Genomic DNA, 10,028 nt, shown 5'->3' on the forward strand with positions numbered 1-10,028 from the left:
CCTTTGTTATATTTCCCATGTGTGAGTGAACCGTTTGTATATCTTGTTCTGTTGCAGTCCCGCATAGGGATTTTGATATAATTCCAAGAAAGTTAAAAAGTCCACGTTTGGCTCTGTTGTTCTTTGGAATTTCAGTTACGGGGTTGGGGAGGTGGTATATTGTGTCCCTGATGTTGTTAATTTTCTCGTGTAGGGCGTTGACGTTGTTGTATAGTGTTATTGAGATTTCGTTGTTTTGGTTTGTGGTGTTTGGTATTTGGGTGAAGATTTGTTGCTGTATTTGGAATAGGTCTTTGTGAATTTTCATGAGGGGGTTTATTAACAATTGGGGTGATATCCGCATCTTTACCATGATGGAGTCTTCTACGCATGCGGTATTGCCGTGTTTGTTGACGATTGCTCCTGGTATCAGTATGGGTACGCTGAGTGAGAAGTGGACGAGGATGGGGAGTAGTAGTAGTGGTTGCATCCTGTGGATGGATTTTTTGTTTTAGTGATTAAGGATATGTATATCTGACTCTCGCTAAGGTTATAGTGGTTTGAAGGAAGTAGAGAAGGTTTAATAGATATGCGGAAAGAAGTTCTTATTGTAATGTTGGCCATTTTAACCTCCACTGAGGAATGCATGACGTCCTGCATCTTCAGGGGCGAGAGCTAAAGTGTATGTTTTAGTTGCGTCGACGTAGTGTCATGTGATGGGAATTGCGCTTGGTTGGGTTATTTGTTAGTCTGGTGAGTGGGTTCTGGTTGGGAGGTGGGGTTGCGTTTAGGTTAAGTTTGACTTTTCTTAATTTCTCTCCGTGTATGGTTACGGTTGTGTGATCGGAAGGGTCCGTTAATAGGAAAACATTGTTGGGGAGTGAGGTTGTGACTGTGAAGGGGCCAAGGAACTTGGGTTTGAGTTTGTTAGTTCTATTAGAGTCTTTGACCATGACTGTGTCTCCAAGTGTTATGTTGAGTGGAGATGATCGTTTGTGTTGTTTGGTTTTGGTTTTTTCTTGGGCTGCTTTGAGGTTTTCTCTGACCTGTTTGTATATACTTTGCATGCCTCTTTTTAGGCATTGTGTAAGGTTTTCTAGGTTGTATAAGGGGGGTGGTGGTTGGTTAAAGATTTGGTAGGGTAGCCACATTCTTTGGCCAAATATGATCTCATGGGGGGACATCTTTGTTGCGGAGTTGACTGTGCTGTTGATACTGGCTTGTACCTGGGGTAGCCAATCTTCCCAACTATCCGAAAGATCGTTGGCCAAAGGTCTGAGGATTTCAAGCACTTTTCTGTTAGTGCGTTCTACTAGTCCATTCCCTTGTGGATGGTAGGCAGTGGCGAAGGTTTGATTTATGTTGTATAAATGTGCTATTTCGCGCATTACTTCGTTTTTTAATTCAGAACCGTTATCAGACAGCATTTGTCTTGGTATATTATACCTGCAGAATATGTTGTTAACCAATGCTTTGGCCACAGTCTCTGCTGTTTTGTCTTGTAGTGGAACTAGGATTGTGTATTTTGACAGATAGTCGACTGCCGTGAGTACATAATTGGAACCTTGATGGCTCGTTGGCATTTTAAGTAGGTCAATGCCAAGTGTTTCCCATGGTTCAGCAGGGAGTGGGATGTCTTTGATATTGAGTTGTTTGGGGTCAGGTCCTCTGAATTGGTTGCAAGTGACACATGAGTCTATATGTGTGGTTATGTCTTTTTTCATAGGTGTCCAAAAATATGAATGCCTAACAGTAGTCAGTGTCTTATCCCTGCCTGAGTGGCCTCCCATTGCGCTGTCGTGCAATATGTGTAGGACCTTGGGAACTAAGCTTTGGGGATGACAGTAACTTCTCTGTCGTTAGTGGTTCTCATTATGATTCCGTCGACCAGTTTGAGTTCCTCTATAGGGACAGGTGGTCGGGACTGTAAGGGTTCTTGAAAGTAGATGTTGTTTTACTTTAGACCATGTCGGGTCTTTGTCTGTTTCTTCTCTAAGGTCTTGCATAGGAATACAGGTTGTTTTTGTTATGGTTGATATGTGAATTTGTCTGCTTAGTGAGTCTGCTACTACGTTAGCTTTTCCAACTAAGTATGTGATTTTAAGGTCAAAGTCTAGTAAGGTGGTTTTCCACCTAGCAATTCTGCCATGTAGGTCTTTAGAGTTAAAGAGGTAGACTAGGGGTTGGTGGTCTGTAAAGATATTTATCTTGTATCCTAGTATGAGATATTTGAAATGTTTTAAACCCCATATCAATGCAAGTCCTTCTTTGTGGGTTGTTGAATAATTACTTTCAGGCTTATTAATTTAGTACTCTACTTGCGTATGCAATGGGGTGCTCTTTCCCGTTTTCATCCTTTTGTTGTAGAACTGCGCCTATTCCTTTAGGTGAGGCGTCGGTGTAAAGAAGGAATTCTTTCTTCATGTCAGGAAAGGCTAGGACAGGAGCTGTGGTAAGAGCATGTTTAAGGGTGTCGAAGCTTGTCTGTTCCGCTTCAGACCATTTGAATGTCTCGCCTTTTCTTGTGAATTTGGTGAGAGGGGATGCTATGTGTGCAAAATTTTGTATGAAGTGTCTATAGTATGAGGCTAGTCCTACGAAACTTCTTGTTTCATCTGCGTTTCTGGGGGTTGGGAAATTTGCAATGGCATTTATTTTGTCTGTGGTGGTATGGATGCCTTGGGCGTCTACCTTATGGCCTAGGAAGGTGAGTTCCGTCTGTAGGAATTTGCACTTTCCTAGTTGGATTTTCAATCCCGTGCTTTTTAGTCTTTTTAGGATAATCTCTAGTATATGGAGGTGGTCAGTTTGTGTGGGGCTATAGATGATGAGGTCGTCTAAGTAGACGAATAATGAGATTCCTATCATATCGCTGAAAATGCGATTCATTAATCTCTGTTGGGTTGAGGGGGCATTCTTAAGGACAAAGGGGATGCGCTCGAAGTGGAAATGTCCCTTATCTGTGGAGAATGCAGTTACGGGTTTTGATTCATCTGTCAGTTCCACTTGCCAGAAGGCTGACTTAAGGTCAATTGTGGAAAATACAGAATTCCCGTTTCCTATAGATTGCAAGACATCTTGCATGGCAGGTAGTGGGTGTGGGTCAGATTGAGTTAGGTGATTGATTTTCCTAAAATCTACAACAGGGCGTAGAGTTCCGTCTTTCTTAGGGACTAGGAAGAGGGGACTGTTCCAAGGTGAATCTGAGTGAGAAATTACACCTTTGTGTAACATATCATGCACACTGTTGTTTACTTGTGTTTTCCTACTGTGGGGTATGCGGTAAGCGGGAGTGTATGAGGGGGTGGTGTTGGAGGGGATTTGGATGTGGTGTTTAGTTATATCACATTTGCCTAGAGGTTCGCCTTCTAAGGCGATAGCCGATCTATTCCTTTGGAGGAGGTTTAGTAGCTTGTTACGTATCTCTTCGTTGGCTGATGTTGTTATTTGGTTGGGGTGGATAGGGGTGAGGTTTTGTGTTTGTCCTACAGTGTTGATGTGTTGTGGGAGTGGTTCTTGGATTGGGGAATTATGGAGGTGGACTGAACAAATGTTTGTGTTCTTTCTGATTTTGCGGTGTTGGTCTGAGAGATTTGTTAACATAGCTAGGGTGTGTTTATTTTCTGACACTAAATCCCATGAAGGTTCGAGGGATATGTTGTTAACTCTTGACGTGTCTGGGTCAATTATGACATCCTGATGTTCGATTGCTCCGGGTATATAAAGTGGGACTGTTATTGAATGTCTAGGGGGTATGATGACTGTGTTAGACATCAGTGCCTTTGAGGTGACATAAGGTGGTGGACGGAATGAGTAGCTCTTAGTTGGAGTGGGGTTATTTAAGCCAGATAGACATGAAAGAGGTTGTGTGTCTGGATCGGGTGTTTCAGGAATTTTGGAGTTGTCATTTTCATCTCGGAAGGAGATTTTGTTGGTATCTAAGTTGATGATGGACTTCCATTCTCGTAGGGACTTTAAACCCATTATTCCTTGGTGGTCGAGACTCCATTCATCTGCTAAGTGGAAGGATGTGAGGCCTACCTGGGATTTGTTAATTTCTATATCTAAGTCTATCATATCATGAAGTGATATGGTACTTCCTTCTATCAGTAGGCCTTCTGTGTTGGAGTACTGGATTTGGGGTGGGTCATTAAGTGATTCGTAGAGAGCTCTGGGGATAAGGTTCAGGTTTGTGCCTGTATCAACCATCATGTCAACACTGATTTGACCTAGTATTACCTTTAGAGTGATATTGTTGTGGGGTGGGTTGGACGTTCCTATGGTGGTCTGGTGCGTGAGGCTGGTACACGTTCCCCCAATCGGTGTTGAGTTGTGTGTGTTGAGTTTGACGTTCTGTGGGAGTACGGTGTTTGTTGATGCCGTAACTGGTCTGTTTGTTCTCTGATGAGGATGTGGTTGTGATCTTTGTTGAGAGCATTCCTCGTTGGAGTGAGTTGTGGTTTTGTGTAGGTTGCAGTATTTACCTGGCCGTGTTGGTCTTGATATGTTGAGTGGCGTGGGGGGGTGCGTGGGTGATTGGTTTTGTTGTTGGGCTCTACATTGGGAATCTGTGTGGGAGGTAGTTCCATGAACTGAGCAAGGGGTAGTGCGGTGTTGTGTCTGTGGTTGTTGGTATTGCTGTGTTCTACATTAGGCATCTGTGTGTGTCGTTGTTCCATGAACTGAGCAAGAGGTAGTGCGGTTTTGTGCTTGTATTTGTTGTTTTTGTATGCAGTCTCTGGTGTTGTGAGTTGTTGAAAGATGGTAGGAACACCAGGTTGATGGTTGTGCTGTATTGGAGCTAGGGGCCTGGTGTGACTGAAGGCTATTTAGTCTAGCATAATGGTGCTGGTCGGAGAGGGAAATGTTGCAAGCGTTGGTGGTATCTAAGATATAATTATAAGCTAATGGGTTTCTGGTGTTTAAATCCCTTCTAGCTGCTTCTTTTTGACACTTTGGTGGGAGTTGGGAAAGATAAAGGCCTATCTCTAGTAATGTGTATAGATTTTCTAATGTCATTGCTTTTTTTCCTGAGATGTTTGTGAAGGTCCAAGGGCTTTGGTTTTCTAGATTTTCCCTAATTTCTTTTATTGCATTGGCAACATTGTCTTTGATGTTAGTCTGTTTTTGAGTTCTAGTGTTGTTTAGAAATGTGAGGAGAAAGTTAATGTTGTTTGTTTGTTTGTTCTGAAAGACATTAAACAGATGGGATTTGTATTCATTGTATGTGATTCCACCAGCAATAAGGTTATCAAGCATTCGAGCCGTGGATCTATGCTCATCTGAGGCTTGTATATTCTGGCGGCATAGATTTATCTTCTCTAAGTTAGAGTAGTTAGGATTTTTAGAGAAAAAAAGGTCACATGCCGTTAGGAAGTCAGTGATGGAGAGTCCGCTAGTTTGAGAGAAGGTGGGGATTTCGGTTAGAGGGGAGATAGTTTGGTAGTTATTGACTATTGTAGGTTGGTGTTGGGATGTATGTGGGTTGGTTGGCAGTTGGGTTGGGTGGGGATGTTGTGATGGGAGTTGTGGATGAGGATGTTGCGATGGATTTGGGGCGGGGTTTGGTGTTGGGTAGGGGTCTGAGGTGAAGGATGTTTGACTTGACGTTTGGTTTGGAGAAGGGCAGGCTAAGTTCTCGTATGCATGGGTTGTGGGGTTTGGGGGTTGTTGTTGGGGGTCTACATGAGGGGCAACTTGGAGTTGTGGTGAGGTGTGGGGGAGGGGGTTGAGGGGTAAGAGTGGTTGGTTTGTGTCAGGCAGTTTTTCGTGGAATGAAACATATTCTAAGTGTGGGTTGTCAACGTTATTCTCAGGAATAATTGTAGAATCTACTTTAGGTGTGGAATAATCGGTGTCACTGGGGGGTTTCTTTTCTTTCGAGGGAAAAAGGAATGTTTCAATTAGATTCTTGACCTTGGATCTCGTTCCTGAAGCCATGTTAGTGTCTAACTAGGGATGCATGCATTACCTAAAAGATAGTGTGTTATAGTTAGATAAGAGGAGAGATATAAGTCATCAATGTGTAATATTTAGAATATTATAATAAAAATGTGTATAATGCAAACAAGAATCACTTAACTGATAAAATGCATATCAAAATGATACAATGTATGTAAAACAGGATAATAATAATGTCATAAAATTGTAAATATGCATAAAAGGGTAATATGAAAGTTCTTGCAGGTACAATATATATAACAAGGTAATAGTGAAATCTAAAAAAATTAATGCATGCACAAATATATGTTAAGTTAGAAGTTGGCAAAATACATATAGGGGGTAATTATAATTTGCATTTGTAAAGTATGGTAATGTTGAATACAGTTACGTAAGTTTTATATTAATTTATAGCAATTGCTGCAAGTACTTAACGTATGAACAATATAGTATTATTAAATTTATATATATATAAGGCACTGGTTATGTTGTGAGTAATTTCATATAGTTTATATTATATAGCACTGTTACCTTGGACACTCGAAAATTGTAAGTGTAGACAGCTGTGTAGTTACCGTTAGGTGGGGCTGTCGCTGTCTGTAGATCGGTTTGTCTTGACGTACGATGATTTGGAAGATTTTACTTTGTTGGTAGGTTATTTTGATGATATGTGTGTTGATTGGTGGGCAATTACCTCCAGGTGAGGCTGCTTGTGGTTGGGTACATCTAGACGTATGAAGTCTAGGTGTATGGTGCTCGCATGGAATGGGAGAGAAAAGCGAGTATCAGGGGGATTTCAGGGGTAGACGAGAATTATTAATATAATAAAATGGTATGAAGGGTGGATAGGAATTACAATATTTACCTTGATAAGGTTTTAGGTAGGTTGGAGTCGGTTGCGACGATTGCCCGGAATTGTGTACTGTGTTATGGTGCTTGAATGGTGATAGAATCACGGAGCTTGAATGGTGATAGAATCTCTTGTTCGTAGACTGCGGTTTGTTCCGTCCGAATGGTAGGAGTGGTTGTTGTAAGTTGATTGTAGCTGAATAGAATGGACAGGTTTCAAGGTACTGGTCTCTTCTATAGTTGACACTAGTCTATAGTTGACACTAGTCTCTTCGGAGGAGATGGGTTGCGCTGCCACCAATGTAGCGAGGTAAGGTGCTACATCAAAATTCACTCTTTTCGAATTTTTCTGGTTTATTAATAAAGTTATAACACAGTTCTGTACACAATTGATCACTAGGGCACGTCACACACCGACCTCTCCTGGACCCGTGCACTGCGGTTTTGTCCTCCGGAAATGCTGAGTCTGCTGAATTTTGAGGTGCTCTCAGTCACCTTGTCAAGATTTTTAGTCGGAATGTTTGGCCCTTTACAAGTTTGTTCTTGGTTCATAATTACTACCTATATCCCATTCTACAATACATAATATATCCAGGGGGGAAGGGTTGATTACTATTGTGTTGCCGTGTGTTATTCCGAATTGGCGATTGACTGTATTTATTGGTGTGTTCGTGTGTCTGTGTGTGAGTCCGCTTCTGTGCGCTTGGCTAAATTGCTGATTCGGCTATCGCCGCTCTGTCGATCGGAGCGGATGTGTGGTGCCACGATGTCTGGGTGATTGTGACATTGCCCGCATGGTGTATGGGAATGTGGTGATGTGGTTAATGTGGTGTATACACCCTCATGCAGAAAAGGAGAAGACGGGGAGAAATCCCTTCGGGCTGCGTCAAATTTTTTCTCATACATACTTCCTCACCCCCCATTCCCCACCCACTCCCCCTCATGCATCACAGCCTCATCTATACACAACCCTTATCCATTCACCCCTATCTTCTGTCCTCTCCCGTCCTTCCTCTACGGACATTCCTCTCTTTTGTAAAGCCCTTTTCACCCCATTCATCCATCTCATCCTAGGACGCCCCCTCATACTCACTCCTTCCACCTCTGCCTTCCACACTTCTTTTACTAATCTTTCTTCACTCATTCTTTCCATGTGTCCAAACCATCCTAATACTCTTTCATCAACTCTATCTCCCAGCTCCTTTTCCACCCCTGTTCTCCTCCTCACCTCCTCATTTCTCACTCTATCCAGCCTATTAACCCCTATCATACTTCTCAGACATTTCATCTCAAACACATTCAAACTCTTTCTCTCTTCCTCTCTCATGTGTAATGGATAGGGGTTAGATGTTAGATGTTGGCACAATAAGAAGGAGACTGACACCAAGTGTCCGTTGTCAGTGACAGAAACTAACATCTGTTGGCAACCTCAAATAGGTACGTTTTACGAAATGTTGGGACACGAGGGGAGAGTACTCGATGTTGGCATGATATCAGGTGGTTGGTGGCAGATGTTGGAAGACAGACGTCATATGCTGGCAGTTTGCCAAGAATGGAAATATTCATATATATTCACTAAAATTATCTAGATTCGAGAGAGAAGTCTGATTGACTTTTTTCGAATATTGGTAACCTTGTAGTGAACGCTGAAATAATGGGTTGTTAGAGAAGATTAGATAACTCTATGGATAGGGATGAAACGTGGTAAGGGACATGGAACTACCTAGTGGTGTTAGTCTCTTCCATTCTTATTGGAGATTCCGGATATTTGAAATTTCGAGACGAGGGTAGATATTTGATGATGAAACTGATGTGTATTGCCATCGGGTGGTCATCTATTAATAGCCATTCTTATGTAGATTTAATATCAACAGACGACTTTAGCTGAGGGGACCCCACTTACCGTCTAATAATCAACCAGTCTTTTGGTATGATTTATCATTTTTATTTTGAATGATGACAAACGATTGATTGTTTTGTTTACTTGTTTATTTATTTATCCATTTATTCATTCATGTATTTATCTATTAATTTATTTATAAATTTTTCACTTGTTTATTTATCTGTTGATTGATTTATCTATTTACGTATTTATTTTTTTACCCATATATTTATTCATTTATTTGCTTATCTATTTATGTATTGATTTATTCTTTACTTTTTTCTTTCTGGCATGAAAAGATATTTTTCAGCTGAGGGGTGAGGGGGTAGGGGGAGGGAGCGAAGAGGAAGAGTCATAATTTGATTCACGTCAATCCAGATCCTCTTTTACCCCGAGTAAGCTCTCCAGCTGACTGGAATCGTGAAACTTTACAGATAATTCTTTCAGTAATGTGTTTCAAAAAAATCTATTCTTTTCTAATTTTCGGAACAAAAAATTCTGAAATTGAAAAAAAAACTATCTGATATTTTGGTATATTCTGAAAACAGTTTATTTTTCACTAATAATAGAAAAAATAATAATATTAACAATTTCCAAGAACGAGAACTATAGTCACGACAGAATCAGTTTCATGCTATCAAGTCAAAGTCCTTTGTTCATAGATGTTCAGTCTTAAAGGTCACTGCAGGATGATCGGTCTATCCCATGGATGGCGAAGCAGCCTCTGTACACATATGTAAAATATCGTGATAGTTATGCATTTATGTATAATGATTATGTATGATATATATATATATATATATATATATATATATATATATATGTAAAGATATGTACAGTTATGTATATGTATATTTGACGTCAACCAGATCAGAATATATGGAGTCAATCCACCATAATATCTCGTCGAAAAGGTGAAGTCACAATGGTGGTAAAGAAGAGATTTAAGGAGAAGATGATAGAGTAGAATTTAAAAGCGATCAGCACTCCTCCCTGATTGGAGATTGATTCCAAGCAATGCTGCGTGACTCTGGTTTTAAGTGATGTCACTGAAATCCTAAGGTATTAACTACATGAAACTTGTGCTGGCACTAATATGTACAGGGGTAAAGAGAAGAGAGATCGAGAGGAAGCAGAGAAGAATGAAGAGGGAGTGGGAGCATAGAGAAGAGAATAGAAAGGTAGTACAGAGAAGAGAGCAGAAAGGCAGTACAGAGAAGAGAGAAGAAAAATAGCTAAAAACAGTAAAGATTAAAAGTAGATAGAGGGGCTAAAGAGAGTGGGAATAAGAGCTGCGTTTGCATCGGAAAGGTTAATGAATGAAGAGAGGAAGAGAAGGAGGGGGGCTGGGGTGGAAAGGGGGTGATTGGGAGTATGA

This window comes from Oratosquilla oratoria, chromosome 6 (genome assembly GCF_046742065.1).
Source record: "Oratosquilla oratoria isolate Oo_2021 chromosome 6, ASM4674206v1, whole genome shotgun sequence".
Lineage (NCBI taxonomy): Eukaryota > Metazoa > Arthropoda > Malacostraca > Stomatopoda > Squillidae > Oratosquilla > Oratosquilla oratoria.